This window comes from Peromyscus maniculatus, chromosome 11, assembly GCF_049852395.1.
Source record: "Peromyscus maniculatus bairdii isolate BWxNUB_F1_BW_parent chromosome 11, HU_Pman_BW_mat_3.1, whole genome shotgun sequence".
Lineage (NCBI taxonomy): Eukaryota > Metazoa > Chordata > Mammalia > Rodentia > Cricetidae > Peromyscus > Peromyscus maniculatus.
In genome coordinates this window covers 91,662,060-91,683,193 of record NC_134862.1, presented here as the reverse complement: position 1 = coordinate 91,683,193, position 21,134 = coordinate 91,662,060, and the positions used below count along the sequence as shown (strand labels likewise).

General features: G+C 46.2%; 1 long non-coding RNA gene across 2 annotated transcripts; it reads left to right on the top strand.

Annotated features, from left to right (window-relative positions):
- The first annotated feature begins 5,212 nt into the window (after positions 1-5,212).
- LOC143267848 (uncharacterized) lies at positions 5,213-18,601 on the top strand. 2 transcript variants are annotated; one of them, XR_013043468.1, is made up of 5 exons: positions 5,213-8,657; positions 11,037-11,098; positions 12,680-17,107; positions 17,351-17,589; positions 18,027-18,601. It is a non-coding gene; the product is annotated as an uncharacterized LOC143267848 (long non-coding RNA). The 2 variants fall into 2 exon arrangements; XR_013043467.1 differs by having other exon boundaries at positions 12,680-17,589.
- The last annotated feature ends 2,533 nt before the right edge of the window (positions 18,602-21,134 follow it).

Sequence of the window (21,134 nt, the reverse complement as noted above, 5' to 3'; positions counted from 1 at the left end):
GGACCTTAACCTCTAAGCTGAAACCAATCCAGTTGCTCTTTGTCAGAGCGCTTTATCACAGCCACACAGAGGGAACTAGAAGAGCCTGTCAATCACCTAGACAGGCAAGTGCCCCTGGGAAAGCTGTCTGCTCCACAGACTTGAGAAAATTGCCTAAAGGCTACCTTACCATGCAGGGCGGCATGATGGTCCCTTTGGCCATTGTGTACTCTGACCCCACAAGTGTGCTTCTCTTTCCAATGGACCCAGTGGCCATTGTCCACTCTCACCTTGTCAGTGTGTGTGTGAGTGTGTGTGTGTGTGTGTGTGTGTGTGTGTGTGTTTATGCAGCAGTTCCTTTGGCCACCGTCCACTCCATGAGTGTGCCTATTCTGTAATAATCTCTTCCTGGTTTCAACCCTGTGCTTTGTGTCTGGTCTGAATTCACCTGAGGGAGATCACAAGGACTGGGGTGAGGGGAGGCTTAGAATGAGGTCCTGGAAACAGTAAGAGCACTTCCTAGGGATGCTTCTGTGTTGCCCCTTGTTCCATTATTAATGACACCGTGTTTGATTGTGTGGCTAAGGCAGTTATATCTGGGATCTCTGTGGTAAAGCTCTATTCCTCCCCCCTTGAGATTAGCAGGCAATTTGGGTGCTTTTTTCTCTTTTTGAGACAGGGTGTCATGCAGCCCAGGCTAGCCTAGACCGAGCCAAAAAGATGACTTTGAACTTTTGATTCACCTGTCTCCACGGAGTGCTGGGGTTACAGGAGGTAGCACACTACTTTTGGTTCCCATGGTGCTGGAGACGGAACCCACAGTTTTGTGGATGTTAGGCATGCATCTGACCCACTAGTGTGAATTCTGTCTTGCGTGTGATTGTTTTGCCTGTGCATATGTGTGTGCACCATGTATGTGCAGTGGTCCACAGAAGTCAGAACAGAACATAATATTCCCTGGAACTGGAGTTACAAATGGTTATGAGCCACCATGTGGGTGCTGGGAACTGGATGCAGGTCCTCTACTAGAGCAGCGGGTGGTTTTAACCACGGAGTCACCTCTCCAACCCCCATTGATGGTTCATTAACTTAAAAAGGGCTCTGTAAAGCCAGTCTCTTTGAGACTTTGGTTGGTTTTATACTCATTAGCAAAAGAAAACAAAAACAAAAACAAAAGTCTTTAAAAAATACTTCATTAGTTCTTTGAGAAATTTGTACCACCTCTTCTGATCATTTTTATACCCTCTTCCAACTCTTCTTAGAACACCCCCTTTCCTACTCACCCAACTTTGTGCCCCCACCCAACTAAACTCATCAAGGCCAATTTTTACTGTCCAAACATTCTTGGATGTGTGGCCTTCCCCTGGAGAGTGGATGACTTATGGGGACTACATTCTTAAAGACGACTGGCATTCCCTCTCCCGGAAGCTGTCAGCTGCCTGTCACTCCTGTCTGAGAGGCGGAACTTTAAGCTCAACTGCCCTTTCCGCTCTGGGACGTGGTGTGCGTCAGGCTTTCACAGTCTTGTGCAGGCTGTCACAACCACCGTGAGTTCCTCTGTCCAGCTTTCACGCTGGCTGTGCCCAGGTGACGGCTTCCTCGTAGTCATCTGCTGCCTCTGGCTCTCACAGTCTTCCTGCCCCCCTCTTTCTTTCTCAGCAACTCCTGAGCTTGGGAGGAGGGGTGCAGTAGATATGTTCCATCTAGAACTGAGCAGGCTGGGGTCTCTTATTTGAGTCTTGGCCAGCTGTGGATCTCTGAGTTCATCCCCATCTGCCACAAATAGAAGCTTCTGCGATCAGGGTCAGGAGATGCACTGGCCTGTGGCTATAAGGGCAAGTCGCCAGGAGTGGCTTTAGTACTGTGTCTGTTTTCCAGAGCGGTAACAGTAGGTTCTCCCCCAGGGCCCTGTGTAGATGAGGTTCTCAGCCCAGTGATGGCCCTAGGTGCCGGGCTTCATCTTGTGGAGCAGGAGAAACCTGAGTTTTAAGCCTGTTATTGCCGGCCATGCTTTTTCTTCCCGTCTTCTTCATGCAAGCACAGCTGTGGTCTTTTCCACATGGATTGCCTTTCCCTTCTATTCTGTGTGAGCCACATCCTCACTTTCGCTCCCTTGAGAGAATACTAAGTCCTCCTTCCCCTTAGTTTCTGAGGAAGGAAGGAGCGGGGGAGGGAGGGATAGAGAGAGAACTACTTCTAGAGATCTGGGCGTTCCCCCTTCCCATACAGGACAGCACTTGTTCCCAGCCTGGCTTGAGCTGTGTGCTCCTTCTCTGCAGAGCTGTGACTCCATGTGACAACTCTCCAGTCCTTTAACTGCTTGCCAAATTCTCTTCCCAGACCCATCGCCAGACACTGAGCCAGGGCCCACTCCCTACGTCTAGCATTCTCCTTTTCTCTGCTCCACTAGGCTAGACTGGTCCCTTCTCAAGCCTCCCCTCCCTGGTTCTCTGAAGTACCTTCTATAGGGCTGGTTGGTACCAGGGCACTTCCTGACAGTGTCTCCTCTTCCTCCCACCTCTCATCATTGCCTCAGTTACTCTAGACACAGCTATAGAAAGAGAGAAGAGCTGATGAGGGACAAGGGGATGCTGGGGTGGAGGTGGACAGAACATAGTTCTTTATAAGCAGCCACTTGGCTGTCCAGCTGTTCAATGGTCCAATCAATACAGACTTGGGGTTTTGGAATCAAGATCAGGTAGTGCGGAAGAGATAAGGGTCCTTTTTTCTACCTCTGTGGTGACATCCAGACAGCCTCACGTCTGTCTCTCTTTGGCTCTCTCAATTTATTCCCCTCCATCTTCATCAGCATTATGGTGGGAAGTTAGGCATTTCAGTGATTGACTGAAATCCAGACTACACTGGGATATTTACCTCTCTTGGCCACGTCTTGATTAAACTGGGTTCTCTGAGAGGGAATGTGTGTGGTGAATATGACGGGCTATAGTCAGGAAGGAGCAGATCAGAGGCCAGACTGTTGGCTCCCTGGGAAATAATGACACCAGTGACCTACTAAGTGTGACAAGTGACCGTTTAGGGTGTGATGTAGATTGGAAAGAGTTTTCTGAAGGACAGAGCTAGGAAGAGAAAGCTTCTGAGCTGGTGTGGTTGGTACAGTGGACAAGGACTCCAGAAAGCATGAGGAACCTGTTCCAGAAGCATGGCTAGTGCCTGGTGAAGATGGAACCCGAAGAATTTGTTTGCAGTTCACAAATTCAAGTCACCTCAGCTGCTGCTACTCTTCCGACACAGTGGGGATCTGAAGGTTTCAGGTGACTTCAGGACACAGGATCTCAAGATTTCAAAGATGATTTCACTAAAGGCACTTGAGGGAGATGTGGGCAGATGATTGTTCCCCAGATAACAGTCAGCACATTCCTCGGCATTCCCTAGCCTAGGAGATGGCTTGTCCCTGTGCTACCCCGGCTCATTAGCCTTGTGTCCACAAGACCCCCCACCCCACCAGGGCCCTGTGGGCCCCTTAGCAAGGTGGACATAGGGTCTGTCTAGTTTCCCACACTCTCATCCATAAATGTCCCAGAATCTGGTCAGAGGAAGTCTGAGGGCGGGCGGGGGCTGGGAGGGCGTCTCTGTGACCAGCACAGCCAACAGAGTAATGATCCAGAGGAGGAAAGAAGGCAGTTAGGTTCAACAGGACTCCATAGCCAGTGTTGGTTCAAACTTTGAGAGTCTGACTCTGAGTAGTTTACTTTAGGCATATTTAAGCACAGCAGGAATTGTTGAAAAATATCCTGGAGATAATGAACTCAATCCCATATGCAGTGCAGTCTGAGATGGGACTGTGTCAAAAACTCCTTGAAGTACGCAGGACATCTTCCATAAAGGTGGGCTCTATGGACTGACTGCGAAAAGCAAATTCATGGTAATGGTCTGGGGGAGGATCCGGTGTGCTCTCAGCCACACAGATATTGCAAAGGTCACCAGGCTATTGACCACCTCTGCTCCCAGCCTTCTGGGCAGAAAACAGTTGTACGTTTCTTCTTCTTGAAAAGTCAACCCTCTGTGTTTAACATTCCTGGTTCCCTTGACGCTTATCTGTGAGCACAAGGACCTTTGTGTCTCCCACAGAAGTCAAATGTTAGTATTTCTCCACTATTTCCACGTTGAAACCTGATCACCAACGCAATAGTTAAGAACTGGAGGTTATTAGATTGTGTGGGTAGAAAACAGGATTGGTGCCCAAGGAGTCTTGAGGCCCCCCTTTTTTTTTTGCCTGTTTATTCTTCTTTTTAGCATGTGTGCATGTGTGGAGGACAAAGAACAGTTCCGTGGAGTCTGTTTTGACTTCCACTTTATGCAGGTCCCCGGGATTGACCTCAGGTCACGGGGCTTACAGAGCAAGCACCTTCAACTGCTGATCCACCTCTTTGTGTTTTGGTTTGGAAAGTACGTTTCCCCTGGCCTAAAGGCTCCTGTGTTAAATCCTTGGCCATTGGGTGGCACTGTTTTGGGAAATGGTGGGGACTTTGGGAGGTAGGGCCTGGCTAGGGAACAGGTCACTTATCCTAGGTCCCCAGAGCTCTCCTTCCTGTGTCCTGCTAGCCTGAGGTGTCACATGTCACATGCTTTTGTTACTATGATAGTCTGCTCCCCTCGGATCCAGAGACAAAAGTTCTAGCCAGGATGGACTGAACATTTTGACAAAATAAATGCTTTTTATGTTTGTTTCTGTCAGTTATTTCGTCACAACTGTTAAACAAAAGCAGCAGTACATAAAACAGGAAGGCACAGCCAGCCAGGAATGGGGGCACACGTCTGAATCTGAGGTTTGAGCTCAGTAGAACTCTGGACAAGTTGAACCATTCGGAGCCAGCTGGGGATCTCTCTCCACTTACATCTTCCCTCTTTGCGCCTCAAAATTACAGACTTCCAGCCAGGCATGGATGACATTCCTTTCATCTCAGCACTTGATATCCATATTGATCAATGATACTTTTATTTAGCATATCTTTTTTTTTTTTTTTTTTTTTTTTTGGCAAAGGGAGGTGGAGCTCTATGAATTCTGGGCTGGCCTTGTCTATATAGTGAGATTTGGTCTCAGAACAAAACAAAAAAATATGGGCGTTCATTTTCCCACTCCAGAGTATGGCTCAGGTGGCTTGGTCTACACATTTCCTGGAACTCTCCCTACCCAGCCTTCACAGCAGCTATAGTTTTTCAAGGTACAAAGACCATACACACGCACGCACGCACGCACGCACGCACGCACTCACGCATGAGCACACACACACGTACCTCAGAGGAAAATCAATGAAGGATTTGTGTACTATAGCAAAAGCCTTCTGTTCATACATATCTACTTCATCATAAATAAGAAAAAAAGAAAGCTAACTCTGGGAAACGGTGTTAGCAATGTGCATGGCCACCAAAAGTTCAGAGCATATTAATTATGCCAATAAAGATGAGACAGACAGCACAATACAAGGATGGGCACAGAAAGCAAATAAGTAATGGCCGGCAGAGAAAGCATCATTGACCAACAACCTTGTGAATATTTGTTCGGCTTTGGTAGGCACCAGAGAAACAATAACAAAAACAAAACAAACAGCCAGAATCCAGATGTTCCTCTTTCACTCCTGTTTTCTTCAGGCAGGGATTTCCTCTAAATGTTAGGGCTTTTTCTCTATCTCCCTCCTTCCTACCGAGGTGGAACGGTGGCTGGGCTTGGGGTGGGCATTCCATCACATTTTTTTTTCTTTTGTGTGAAACTCAACCGGAAAAAGATCCCGAACGCAGAAGTATGGTCTCTCTCTCCCTTTTTGACTGCATTAGCGTGAGGAGTAGCTTGGGAAAGCATTCTGTGGTAGATTCATTCTTCCCTGGCCAGGCTGTTGCAAGGTCAAGCCCCTTGGGTGGCTGGGCCTCTATCAGCAAGCCATTTGTCATTATTTCCCAACTGGCTCGTAACTTGGGCGAGAAGCAGCCCCATTGGCTGGGCTCACCAAAGCCTACAGATTGACTGGCAACAATGGGAAAAATTTAAATGATGCCATGTGCCCTTAGGAACAGGAACAACAGGGCTGGGCACTGCTGCTGAGAGAGTAAATTGCCTGGCCACTGTGAGCTGTAATTAAGCACAATTAAAATTTAAAGATGTGTTCCTGGGGGCAGCAATCCCTCTTTTGGAAGGATCTCCTCACATGAAAGTGTGTGCTCATTCAGTGCAGTTTATAAAAACGAAAAATATCTCAGATGTTCTCCAAAGGCAGAATGAACAAATAAAGTAGCCACTTCATACAATGGAGTGTCTGTCACATAGCTACACTTGCCATTTATCAGTGTGGATACACTGAAAAAATATTTAGTGTTGGGGCTGGAAAGATGGCTCAGCAGTTAAGAGCCTGTGCCACTCTTCCAAAGGTCTGGAGTTTGGTTCCCAGTACCCACACAGAGCGGCTCACAACTGCCTGTAACTCCAGCTCCAAGGGATCCAATACTCTATTATGGACTCCACAGGCACCAGCATGCATGTATACATATGCGCACATACACACATTTGCACAAAAAATTAAATAACCCTTAAAATATTTAGTGATCAAAAGCAAGTTGCCAAAGAAAGTATATTGTATGATATCATTTAAATAAAAGTTGGAAAAGTGCATGGAACCCTCATGAATATGTGTGTTTGAAGCTGGGTACCTATGGTATGTACAAGGCCGTATAGAGCCACTGCTCTATCTTAAACATGTAGGGGCAAAATGTATTTTGATATTCTGAGTTGTTCTGATTTTAGAATCCTCACATGGGCTATACATGATGGAACATATCTTTATCAAGGGGGACCAAACCATGTTTGTATACACTAACGTTTCAAAGTGAAATAATTAATATTCCAAAGTGAAATGCAGTCATTGAAAGTGAGACACACAAAGTCCATAAATAACTTTGTGTCTATTTAGATTCTGTTCTCAAATAAGTTTGTCACAAATTTACAGAATCAGGAAACAAACAGAACCCCATTTGTATCTTAGAAGTTTTGGGGGGTTCAGATTTGTGAATAAGGGAAAATACATCTGAGAATAAAATCACACATAGGGATTGGGGTGTATGAGCAAGACCGTTGGTGGGTCCTGAGCATAATAAACAAACAAACAAACAAATAAATAAATAATAGCCCCAACCCAGCTATAAATAATAAATGACAGCAGCACATGCAGAATATGATGGCTGCCAAGCAGGAGCAGGAAGCAGTTCGGATCGGGGCTGCGTTTGTAATGGCTTTTTACTTTTTTAAGGAAATGCCTGTGGCGAGACGCTGAGATTTAATAAAGCTTAGTGGTGTGGACAAGAGCATATTATTCTTTACAGAATTCTGTATGTTTTTAAATGTGTCATAATAAGAAGCATTGAGTCTTCATAGCGTCTACCCCAGAGAGATAAAATGAGTTTTCCAATCACTCACCTAGTTGGTGATAAAGCTGGAATTTAAATTCTATTTTTTTTAATCCGACTCATTCCACTGGGAGAATTGAGATATTAACCTCTTGTAAATGAAGGTCTATGAATCGATGAATTAAATGTCAGTTATTTTCTCAGAAGAACCTGTAGTGTAAATAACATGACAGAAACTAGCTCCAATTCACACTGCAGCAGAGCCCAGAGCCAGCAGAGGTGTGCTTTCGCCCTACCCCCCCCCCAAGCCCCCCCTCCCCCAACCCATTCCCTGTGGCAGGGAACTCACAGTCCTACGCCCATTTGTCTCTCAAAGTCACCTCACTTCATCGCTTGGAGCTTCAGCTACAATCATTCTTCATTCTTGTCTTCTGGGACGGCGAGTCTGTAGCTGACATCTCCGACCTTTGGGGACTCCCTCAGGGTTCCTGCTTCTACCCCACAGCCCACCAGCACTGTGTTTAGAAACACAGAGCTTCAAGAAAAGTCACGCTACGGGGCCACTTCCTGTCCTGTACCCCAACAATTTTATACAAATGTTAAAAGGAAAATGAACTTGAAGGAAGGGTAGAAAACACAAGACACTGGAGATGCTTTACATGCAAGGTTCTGTGCTAGGCACTGTATGCTCACTACTACATGCCATCATCTCATTATTACTGTGATCAGGTACCATTATGAAAGGGGACCAGGGGACTCATGTCTTGTGGTGATATTGTGTTTCCCAATATTGTGCACCCTAATAAATTTATCTGGGGTCAAAGAACAGAACAGCCCCTAGATATAGAGGCCAGAAAATGGTGGCACACACGCCTTTAATCCTAGCATTCCAGAGGCAGAAATCCGTCTGGATTTCTGTGAGTTCAAAGCCACACTGGAAACAGCTAGGCATGATAACAAGAGCCTTTAATCCCAGGAAGTGATGGCAGGAAGCAGAAAGGTATATAAGGTGTGAGGACGAGGAACTAGAGCCTGGTTAAGCTTTTAGGCTTTTGAGCAGCACAGTTCAGCTGAGACCCATTCGGATGAGGACACAGAGGTTTCCAGTCTGAGGAAACAGGGTCAGCTGAGGAATTGGCAAGATGAGGTAGCTGTGGCTGGTTCTGTCTCTCTGATCCTTCAACGTTCACCCCATACCTGGCTCTGAGTTTGTTTTTATTAATAAGACCTTTTAAGATTTGTGTTACAGTGTCTAATAAAGAGCAGGACTCCAGCAGCCTCAGGATCCAGCTTTCCAAGTGACTTCATATGGGCAGCCGGAGGAGGTAAGAAGATGGCTGGAGAGAAGACCCAGGAGTATGAGCCTTCGTAGGGAATGAATGGGTCCTGGGTCTTTGTGCTTAGTTCCAGCTGGGAGGGCTTCCCCTTTGTCCCTTAACCCAGCATACTCTTGATTCCCTAGCACCCCAATCGGGGACTCCCTAAAGAGCATAAGAAAAGAAGCTCATAGACTTGAATTCTATTTTCTGTAACCGGACTCATTCCAGTGATAGAATCGAGATGTTAACCTCTTGCAAATGAAGGTCTATGAATCAATGAATTAAAATCCAGTTATTTTTCTCAAAAATCAATCAATCAATCAATAAAATCCCCTACAGTGCAAATAACATGATAAGAAATCAGCTCAGAAGGTAAAATATTGAAAAGAGGAAGCTTGGGAGATGGATCATCAGGTACAGGGCTTGCTATATGAGTGGGAGGACTTGAGGACTTGAGCTTGTACTCCCATGTATAAAGGCCGGGTATGGTCACACCTGTCTGTAACCCTAGGGCTGAGGCAGGAGAAGGGCCAAGGACAGGTAGACTCCTAAAACTCATTGGCCAAGCAGTCAGTGCAGTCAGCATGTACCCAGTTCACTGAGAGATTCTGTCTCAAAAGATGAGGAGGAAAGTGATAATGGAGTTAATGGAAGGTCCCTGGACATATATATATCTACCTCTGGACTACATACATACTCACACGCACACATTCTCTCTCTCTCTCTCTCTCTCTCTCTCTCTCTCTCTCTCTCTCTCTCTCTCTCTCTCACACACACACACACACACACACACACACACACACACACACACAGTGAAAGGGGGTAAATGTAAAGGATTGAGAATTACTGAAAAATCCCCCAACCTCGGACACTGTATTAATGAAGAACTGCAACCAGGTATAAGAGGAACTCGCAAAACAGTGGTTTCCATATGTTAGGAGTTCGATTTTTCTTTTAATACAAGAGTTTTAGAGCTAGATGCTCGGGGTATGTTCCAATGACTCAGAGGTGTCAGGGCCAAGTTTGTTTCAGAAACAGATGCTGAGATGAGGCTGCACTCCCAGGAAAGTAGGGAAAAGGCCAAAGCTAAAAGGAGGCTCAAGCCAAACAACTGCCCTAAGGAGCTTTTTCTCTGTGGTGTCCTCTTGGTCATTTTTATTTACACTGCCATCCAGAATGGACAGCTGGCCACCATAATTTTAAGGGGAGTCAGGAAATGTTAGCAGTTACTGTCAGTTCCCTGGTGGGTCTCCTAACAGAACCTGGCTTTGGTTAGTAAGGAAGAAGGGAAGTATGCTGGTTTGATTGATGATATTCCCCACGGTCTTGGGCATGTTGGTAGAGCTGTCTGTATAGGCTTGGGAGGTGTGGTCTTGCTGAAGGAAGGGAACTCACTGGGGGTAGGCTTGGAGGTTTCAAAGCCATGTGCTATTTCCACCTCCCTCCCTCTGTCTCTGTCTCTGTCTCTGTCTCTGTCTCTGTCTCTCTGTCTCTGTCTCTCTGTCTCTGCCTGTCTCTGTCTCTGTCTCTGTCTCTGTCTCTCTCTCTCTCTCTCTTTCTCTGTCTGTCTCTCTCCATCCTGCTCGAAGTTTGAGATGTGAGTCATCAGCTCTCAGCTTCCAGTCCCAGTTGTCATGTTTTCTGCTGTCATGCTGTCCCCAGGGCTGGACTCTAGCCCTCTGGAACCACAATCCCAAATAAGCCATTCCTTCCATAAGCTGCCTTGGTCATGGTATTTTACCACAGCAATAGAAAAATAACTAAGTCAGTGAGTTTGTTAGTTTTTCTGTTGCTATGACAGAGGCCTCAGAAAAAGAACATAGGGGGACAATTTTTTATTTTGTTCATCATTTCAAAGGTTCCATTCCATCATGGTAGAAAGGCATGCAGGAGCATCATGAGAATTACTGGAGCATCATAGGACAGGAAGCAGATAGAACACAGCACTAGCTGAGTGGTTTTCTTCCCATCTCACCTGTATTCTATCTGGGCCCCAGCCTATGGGACAATGCTACCCACACAGAGTAGTTCTTCTCCTTTAGTAATCCTCTGTGGAAGGCCTTTACAGGTGCACCTAGAAGTGTGCTCTCCCAGTCTCCTAGGTTATCTTTGACCCAATCAAATTGACAACAAAGAAGGATAAGCACAAGGAATATCACTATTGCATAGCAACTTATTTCTGAATCCACCAGACAGGGAAGGAAAAAGAACTTTATTCCTGAAGTTATGGAGCATCTTCTTAGGTGGTCCAAAGCTTTGAAATCTTATACTCAGTTCTTCATCCCCTTGTTGCAAAATTAAGGTAATATTTTAAATTATTTAAAATACTTAACTTAAAAAATCCCAGTAACTCTTTTTTTTTCCTGCTTCATTTTTGTTTTTCAGACAGGGTCTCACCAAATAGCCCAATCCTCCTGCTTCAGGCTTTCCAAGTGCTGACATTACAGGTATGTACCACCATGGCTGGGTTCCTAGAAACTCTTCAGCACAATTCACACTCTGAGAAGATGTCTCACATTCGCAGTTCACACTCTGAGAAGATGTCTCACTTCACAATTCACATTCTGAGAAGATGGCTCACATTTACAGTTCACACTCTGAGAAGATGTCTCACATTCACAGTTCACACTCTGAGAAGATGGCTCAATTCACAATTCACACTCTGAGAAGATGGCTCACATTCAGCCTGGTCTTTTTTCACTCACCATCACCCACCCCCAGGTCTGTTGAGGACAGTGTACTGAAGAAGCTCAGCTTACATTGGGAGGATGGAAGGATTTCAGTTTGTTCTCTTTTCGGGGGAAATGTCAGCACATCTCTATAGTACCTTGCATAGTTCTGGCACTAACTCATGCACTCAGAGATGTTTTTCTCCCTTGAATGTTCTCCAGGGCTGGTTTAAGACATGGAAAGCTCCTTCTCCTCTTCTTCATCCTCCTTCTCATTCTTTTTAAGTTTCATTTTACTCTATTTCTTTTTGTGTGATGTGTGTGTTTGTAGTTTGTGCAGATATGCACCCAGGTACAGGTATGGAAGATGGAGAAAGGTCTAGAAGTCCTTCTCTATACCTACCTCTGCTGTATTTCCTTGAGACTGGTTCTATCATTGGATCTGAAGCTCACCAGTTTGGCTCTGCTGACCTGTCAGTGAGCTCCATGGATCTGCCTGCCACCTTTCCCCCAGGAATGGGGTTACAGGCATGTACAGCCATGACAAATGTTAACATGGATGCCAGGGATTCAAACCCAGATCCTCATGCTTGTGAAGCAAGTGCTCTTACCTATGGAATTGTTTTCCCAGCTTGCAAACAGTAACACTTCTCACAAAAGGTACATTTAGCTCAGAGGTATATTTGGGGGACTTTGGGATTCATGGCAAGTTGACATGGTAGCCACAGTCTGAAGACTGTGTGTGAGTGTCCACCCTCTCTGAAGTCTGCAGTGTGCAGCTGTACCAGGTGTTGGAGGAGGTGGAATGTTCTTTAAGCACTTATTTTAGTTAACATGACAAAACCAGCATCTATGGCAGATTCAGTAAAGCAGATGGTGAAATGGGAACTTACGTGTGAGTGATTTATTGACAAAGTGCTTCCTGGAGAAAAGAGGAAGGGGTGGGGATGCCAGGGCTGAAAGGAGGAAGTGCCAAGCAAGAGCGGCTTCAGACAGAGAGCTCTTTCCACTCTACTTCAGCAACTGTCCGGATGAGAAGAGTGGGAGGTGAGACGTGTCAGAAAGAAAGACCAAAGCCAGGGAAGATGGGGACGGCGGATCGTTGGGTATTTGTGAGAAACCTGGCTGAGTTCTCGAGAGGTCGGCGCAGGTGCAGTAACTTGGTAGTCTCATGCTCTAGCAGGACAGCAGCCCTGTCCACCCTTGAGTCCCAGGGAGAAGTAGCTCCGTGTTTCTGATGGTGGATGGGATCCCTGGTTCACCTCACCCTGTAGTCTGGTTAAAACAATCCTTTCCCATCAATGTGAGGCTCCAGAAGGAACTTAAACTTCACTCATTATTCCACTGATTGCTATGTAGACAACACCGCAAATTGCCGCCGAAGGAAGAGGAAAAGAGAACCCTGCAATCGGTCACAACTCTGTGATTTCTCTTTGTGGAGGTAAATTCGGAGGTTTTCTTGTCCCAGCACCTTGGTGAGCCACAGATCGACCTGCCTGGGGGACCACAGATACATCGCAGTGGAAGGAAAAGATGCAAACCACCGACTCCATCCTCAACTTCATGCTCCATTTGCTGCCATCACAAAGCTCCTTCATGTACCACTGTGCACAGCAGCACACGCCTTCTTTCCATCAGGACAGCCGCTGCCAAAGACGATCAAGGGGGGGTGGCTCGGCCGTCTACCTGAACTGATTCACTCCCAGTTCAGTGAGAGAGCAGAAAGTCACTGAGGAACATAGCCAACATCAACCTCGGATCACACACACACACACACACACACACACACACACACACACACACACCATAAAAAAACAACACAGAGAAGTTTGTTGAGAAGTGGTGTGTGTGTGTGTGTTTGTTGTGCTTCTAAAACAAAGAAGTCCTGTATCCGAGACAACAGCTCCGCTGGCTGTCCCATCAAACCCTTACGCACGGGATTCTGGTATTAAAAAGCCCTGCTGCACCTCATACAATGTAAGCTTATTGATAAAACATGCCAAGGTGTCATGCAGTGGTTTTTAAGGCACTGCTTCAGCCACACAGGGCTCAGTCCCTATGGACTTACTATGGGGAATTTCCATGGCCTGTGTATGAGGAGAGCATCAGAGAGGATTAGAAGTCAGACAGAGCCCAGAGGGTGAAGGTATGGGAAGGGGAGAAGATGTTCTCAGACACAAGGTACCCTGGAAAGACAGACACGATAGGACCTCTAGCACCAAGGGGCTGGGGAAGACATAGCCAGAAACCTGGCTGGCCGTTGCGAGCCAGCAGGAACCTGGTTTCATCCGATAAGTTACGTGAAGATTCTGGAGTCTAAGGAGCTGGAAGAGTTTGCTATGTGATGAAGACAGGTGTTAATGAATGTCACTGCAATGGACTAAAGAAATAGGAGGCAAAAACCAATGAACAAGAATGGTTTGGGGAAAGGTAGTTTGTAGAAATTTCAGTATCTAATAAGGTATTAAGTTTGTTGATAGTGACTCTATCCAAAGATAGATTTTTTTTATATCAAGTTCATATGCCCAAACACATACTCCAATGAAACAAAACTTTTATAAAATAATTGTGCTGACTTGTTTTATGTCAACTTGATGCAAGCTAGAGAGTCATCTGAGAGAAGGGAACCCCAACTGAGAAAATATCCCCATAAGATCAGGCTATAGGCAAGCCTGTAGAACATTTTCTTAATTAGTGGTTGATGGGGGTAGGTCCAGACAATTGTGGATGGTACCATCCCTGGGCTGGAGGTCCTGGGTTCTATAAGAAAGCAGGTTGAGCAAACCATGAGGAACAAACCAGTCAGTAAGCAGCACCCCTCAATGGCCTCTGCATCAGCTCCTGTCTCCAGGTTCCTGCTCTGACTTCCTTCACTGATGGACTATGATGTGGAATATAAGTAAACTCTTTCCTCCTCACCTTGCTTCTGGTCCTGGTGTTTCATCACAGCAATAGAAACCCTAACGAGGACAATAGTATTTCTTCATTAGGTGCACTAAACTCAGAAGTAGTTCTATTTTGTTCTGCTTTGTTCTGTTTCATCCCACTCCCATTATTCTGCATTTACTTTAAAAACAACACTGGGAGATAGAGAAATGACTCCATGGTTAAGAGCACTGGCTGCTCTTCCAAAGGACCCAGGTTCAACTCCCAGCACCCACATGGCAGCTCACAACTGTCTGTAACTCCAGTTCCAGGGCATCTGAAACCCTCACACCAATGCACAGAAAATACAGTTAAGTAAATTATTAAAAACAACAACAACACTGGTCACGACCACTGGATTTCTTTCCTGGGATAACCTGATTCTTCCACCTCCTGTGACGCAGCCACTCTTCTGAGGGCACGGCCATTTCCGCAGAGCTACATGAGGGGCTGTAGCTGTGGGTGTGACCCACAGGCTGGGCATGGGGTAGGGCAGCAGGAGCAGGAACTGCCTGTGCCCCTCAAGGTGTGTGGTCTTGAGCTTCGCTGCTATAGATAAGTCGATCTCCTTGGTGGTGGTTTCAGGAAGTGGGGCACTGGGAAGCTGATTAGATTACAAGGCAAAATGGATTCGAATGAGATCACTGCCCTTATGGAAGAGAACTGGAGAACGCCCTTGTCCCGTCCACTGTGCAAAGTCAGAGTGTGAAGATGACAGCTAGGAGCCAGTGGGCTGTCACTAGAATCTGAATCTATTGGCGAAATTATTAAGGCAACTCCACATAGTTAAAAGGGAGGTTTATTTTGTGGGGTAACTTACAAGTGAAGGGATAGATTACAGGGTCTGGGAAAGGCATGGCACAGTCCGGCGGTGTTCTATGGAGAACTCTGCTCGGTCTACCTCCAGCAACCAGGGTCCAGGAACCAAGAGAGCCCTTGCATCCGGAACTGGGGTCTTCAGCATACTCTCTCAGCCCCACCTTGTAGGAGTGACCATTACCGAAGTCTCAATGGGGGTTGGAACTTCCAGATCAAGGCTGGAATGGCTACCCACTACATGGATCTGCTGGTGCCTTGACCCTGAACCTGCAGCCTTTGGAACAGTGAGGAGTAGATGACAGAAGATTGAAGCCTCTTGGTGGTGATATTTTGTTACAGCAGCCGGACTGGACTAAGAAAACCTTCCTGATCCCTCCAAAGGAGCCAACACTGCTGTGTTGGCTCAAGGTTGTGGCAGGCATCTTCTGAAGCAGTGGCTCTCAACCTTCCCAATATAGTGACCCCCAACCACAGAACTATTTTCATGGCTACTCCATAACTGTAAGTTTGCTGCTGTTACAAATCATAATATAAATATCTGATATGCAGGATGGTTTTGTGTCACCCCTGTGAAAGGGTTGTTCATCCCCCACGGGGTCTCTACCCATGGGTTGAGAACCACTGTCCTTAGGTAGGATCATTCTTGTTGGAGAACCTTGGGAATCTCTGTGTGTTCCTTAAGGACAGGAGATGTGTCCTGCTTTTACCTTCTTCACACAGAAATTTGGTACCTGCCGAAAGCAGTGCTCATCACACCGTGAGTGCATGGGTCCCATGGCAGAGACAGCTCAGACCTCTGAGCACCTCTTTTAGGCCAGGCAGTGCACCAAAACTAACTCGCTGGAAATTACCTTAATCTGCGGGTAGAGAAAGAGGCTTGGGAGAAGGGGAGGAATATGGTCCCCTGAATGGAGAAAGTCTTCATTTTATTTAGTTCGCTCCCTTGTCTTGTTCTCTTGTCCTTCTCTGTCCACATCCTGTGCTGTACTTAGTTTCCAAAGGCCAGAGATAAAGCCTTCCTGGGTCAGCATTTATCGCATATGTCCCTTGTGGTACACAACCTGAATCTTCTGGGGTCATGCAAAATTCCAGAGATCTTTCATACATGTGTGTGTCTTCCTTTGCCATTGGAATCTTGCTTTCCAAAGTTAGAATGGTGACTGCAGGCTTAGGGAGCAGACAGAGGGACAAGCAAGACTTCGTGTGTGCATTGCCTCAACCCCTGACTCATGCTTGCACTACTGATGAAGAGGGAAAGAAGAGGTAATTGTCCAAGGCCACACACAACAGATGGCAAGGCTGGAATCTGACCCGAGAGCTTCTAGCACTGTTAGCCATAGTGCTTGGGGGTTTGGGGGAACAAGAATGGGGAAGTAGAGGAGAAAACAGATGCTCAAGCTTTTGGACACTGCTGAATATTCTCAAGGAAGACCAAAAATAGAAGAGGAGCGAAGAGAAGCAAAATAGAATGCCAGCCAAGCCAATGTGCATAGCACAGTCAAAGACCCTGCTTCCCCAAGGAACGATTTCAACGTGTTACAAAATGACCATGAGCAAAATGAGAGGGACTGGGTACAGGAAGGTAGGAAAGTGCCTTCCTTGACTCTCCCAATAATGAGCAATTCCCCAGATGCCAGCAAAGTCCCAAGAAGCCTATTTTTGCCATGAGTTCTCACCCTGGACAGATGCATTTTTTATAAAGACTGTTTTTAATCTAGAGAGGAGAGTGTACAGTCACGCAGACAGCCTTGGGGCTCTGACAGCTCAATGGACCAGGAAAGAATCCCCATTTACCCTGACTCTGAGTGAATGGTGGGGTGGCTGGGAGCCGGGAGCCAGGGAGGAGACTGGAGCAGAGGGTAGGTGGCTGGAGTGGCAGCCAGAGCTTTATAAATAACCGCTCCTCCCTCTGCCTTAGAATCACAGAACCGTGACTAGCTGCAAAATTAAATGAAGTGCAGGCATCACCCCAGAGAAACTGAAGTGTCAGGAGGGGCAGGCCATGCAGGCAATGAGCCGGAGGCTCAGGTTTATGACAACCAGGTAAACAGACACCCCTAGGAGGAGTCCAGAGCCCTGGGGTAGGGGAGAGGGGAGTAGAGGCAGAGACCCAGGAATGGTCTCTGTATCTCACTCTTCCTCTGTTGTCCTAACCAACCCAATCAAACTGGATCCCCCCCCCCTCTCTCTCTGTGTGTGTGTATAAAGGTTTGCATAGCCCCACACTGTCCCTGCCAATCCAGCTCTCCTTTCATTTCCAAACATCATTCCAAAACTGTTTTGTAGGAAAAGGGTCCTCAACTTCATGTCCCCTTGTCCATTCTGGAAGAGTGACTGAGGAAACGGAGCAGCGGCTGCCCCAGACCCGGAAGAGCAACACTCCCTCAAGAAAGTCCGGGGGCTCCTCACAGAACTGCCTTCTGACTCACAGAAGTCCAGACAAGCAAATCCACTCACCCAAAATTGTGCCCCCAGTGGACAAATGCTTCCTGGTATTGTCTAGGGCAGGGAGGTTTGTTTACTGGGTGAGTAACCCTCCTTTCTGGTCGGTCAAGGGTGTCTGGGGAGATGGCTCAGGCTGGCTGCACAGGAATAAGGACCTGAACTCAATCCCCAGCATCCACATAAAAACCATCCTGGTGCTGAAGAGGCAGAGATAGGCAGATCCCTGGCACTCACTAGGCATCTAGCCTGGTCCTGGAGTCCCAGGTTCCAGAGAGAGACCCTGTCTCAAAAACCAAGGTGTACAGACAACTCCTGAAGAACCACACTTGAGGCTGACCTATGACCTCCACAAACATTTGCACACACATGCACATGCAACTACACATGCGTGCATGCACACATACATACATACACACATAGAGGGGGACAGAGGGAGGGAGGGAGGGTGTGCTGGCATGTGGAGTGGGGGGACTTGTTTCTTTACTGGCTTTATTGATGTCTGTTTTTTTCATTCTAGCTTCCTTTGGAGTCCTCACCTCTCCCGGGTATTATATCTCTGGGTCCTCATCCTCCTGCCTCTGGCTTTTCCACTCTACAGCAGTGTCCCCAGCCACAGGTACGTCCCTGAAGAAATAAATGCCAAGCCAGCCCTTTCAAGTCTTAAGTAGCACTACTGAGGCACAACACTGAACCAGCTTCCAGTGAAGGCTGAACTCTGGGACATTATTCCTGTCTTCAAAGGGCTTTGTAATCTGATCGGCAATATAAAAATGATTACGAGACACTGAAAGGCACATGTGTAGTGTCTCTCAAGGGCATGCATACACCGTCTGACTGGAACAAGTCTATATAGATCTGTGTATTCTGAACATATTTGGTTCAAAAGCGTCCTGACCATATATATGTACTATATCACCCCTACCCACACTTCTCTTTCAGATCCCAGAGTGGCTTTGCTGTGTATCCCTAATAGGATGAAGCAAAGGCTTTTAGCCTGGGTGAATTTAGCTGAGAGATCACACCTGACTTTAACAAATGATATCGTGTGAATTAGCTGATAGAATAAAGTAGTTACTCCCATCCAGTGGCTGCACATGGAGAAGACGTGTCCTGGTCCCAGGACATCTCTATCAATCTGAATCAAACTGAATTCAGCCTTTTTCTTTGGATGAGTTTGAAGGCTAGACATGTTAGGCGGCTTCCGCCACCGTCCTAAATGCCTGACGTGGTTGTCTTGGGAAAGCCTTGTCTGGGCTCCCAGTCTCAGAGATTTCAGCCCTTGCTCAGTTTGCTCCACTGACTTGGGATCTGTGGCAGCATAGTACATGATGGTGGGGATACATGGCCACTTATCTCATGGTTGGGAAATGGAAGAGAATGGGGCCTAGGGAGGCAATACCTGTTCGAAGACATGACCTCAAAGGCCTCCCACGAAGCCCTACACTGCTTCCCAACAGCGCCAACCTGGGGAGCCCGCCTTTAACACAGGGCCTTTGGGGATGTTCTAATCAATACAATAGCAGAGCTGTGTGTCTTCTTACCCTATCCCTTTCACTGGTCATTTAAATATTTACCTTATTTTTTTTCCCTACCGTGAAAGTATTTTGTAACATAAGGAGAATCCCCCAAGCAACGCTGTCTTCTGCTGGTCCAGTCTAGGGAAGGAACTTCTTTCAAATCTCTGAAATTGCAGTCTGAGCCATCTCTTCCAGAACCCTCTTTCAGGGGAAGGCCTGGAGTTAAGGTCGGCTTTTCAGTTGTTACAGAATTATGGAAAGCTATTCCAGAGAAAACGTTGCCCACTTTCAGAAGCCTTCCTGAGCTACATGGGTTCAGCCAGAGTCCATTTATCTAAGGCTAAATGAGAGCTCCCCACGTACAGAGGACTCTAACATCCCCGATAAACAGTTCTCCAAGAAGAAAATGCAAATTCTGGCTTAAAGTCAGCCTCTACTTCTGTGCCACGAATACCAATGCGGCTTTACCCTCCAGCGAGGGCAGGGGCGCTGCTTGCTCTCTATGCAGATCTCTGCCCTGCATAGATTTGTTTCCGGAGACAGTTAGAAAAACAAATAGACTATTAGCTACTTGCTTCAGGAGCTCTGCAGGGACAACAGGGTTAGATACTGGTCTCAAAACACCAGGTCTGTGCCGTGACCATACCTTAGCACACACCAGAGCTGAAGCGAGCCTGGAACAAATTATTCACAGTTGATAGGCTGTCTGGTGCCAAGCTGGGGTTTGCAATCAAGCTTTTGTGGTCAAGGGTCTGTTAGGAATCCATACAGGTAAAGGTGGGTAAGAATCAATTGGACCTTCAAAGGACGAAGTATAGAAGGCACGAAGCACCAGCTGGGAGAGGACTACTTCAAACCCTGCCCCAGCTCTAGTCACACTGTCCTTGACCCTTTTTGGGCTTCTTCTTTCTAACCACCAACCCCTGCCAGGGATGGTGGCCTTTCCACCTCTCCCTCACTGTTCTCCATCTCTCCCACGCTCCTCCTCCTCTGCCTGTTGCTGGCTCACTCCCTTGGACTGGAAACCCATTGTGTGGGCACCGTTTTGGCTGCTAAGCCTTTATCCGGTGACCCGAAGCCAGCCAGGCATGACATGGGAGGATGGACTGGACAGCCTGGCTGTGTGGTTCCTTCCGTGAGAAGATAGGAAATGACCCTGTTTTTAATTGTTATAGGCTGCCTCATCATAAAATCTTATGAGTTTCTCACTGTTTACACAGCCAGTTTCCTAGACACTTGGTGACAGTTCCTCCATGCATCTGAAGGCACACATAGTTCTTTCCCTAATACACGGTTTGGCATGAATCAACAGATACCCTTTAAATGGAAAAAACAAAACAAAACAAAAAAAAACCCCAAAATCTTAGCTGCTAAAAACCAACAACAAACATTTTATGAAACAGAAAAAAACTGAAGTTACTCCTATTAATTCTAGAAAAAGACAGTTGCCACCATGGCTGATTAACATAGCTCTGGAGAATTTAAATAATACAGCAAGACAGAAAAATGAGTTGATTGCAAAGAAGATAAAAGTATATTTTACAGGTATCTGGACAACCTAAGGGTTTTTAATAAAATAATATTAAAATTAGTGTGAGAACTTGGTAACACAGACAGATAAATATATAAACACAGAACTTTGATCAATGGAAGCAATAAACCTCTGGGAAGGAAAGTGGAAAACTAGCCCATTCATAATAGCACCAAACATTACAAGATCCAAGGGTTGTATTTAACAATGAAATGCATGCTATTTATACCAGTAAAATGATATAAATGTATTATAGGACATAAAAAAATCTTTCAACTAATGGAGATGTACAAGCCATATTTTTATGTGGATAGACTTAATATCATAAAAATGACAGTCCTTCAGAAACTAATATATAAATTGAAGACATTAGAATAAAATTTTAATGGCACTGTAGATTCCTGCTTTCAAAAATGAGATAAAGTAATTTAAAGTTTTATATGGGATGAAATAATTGAAAATTCCATGTTTCCAGAGAATCATGGAATGAAATGACAGATGAAAGAGATCTCCAGGAGACATTAAAACCTGGATCAAGCTTCCTAGACCAACTATCAGCTACCAGGACCAACCATCA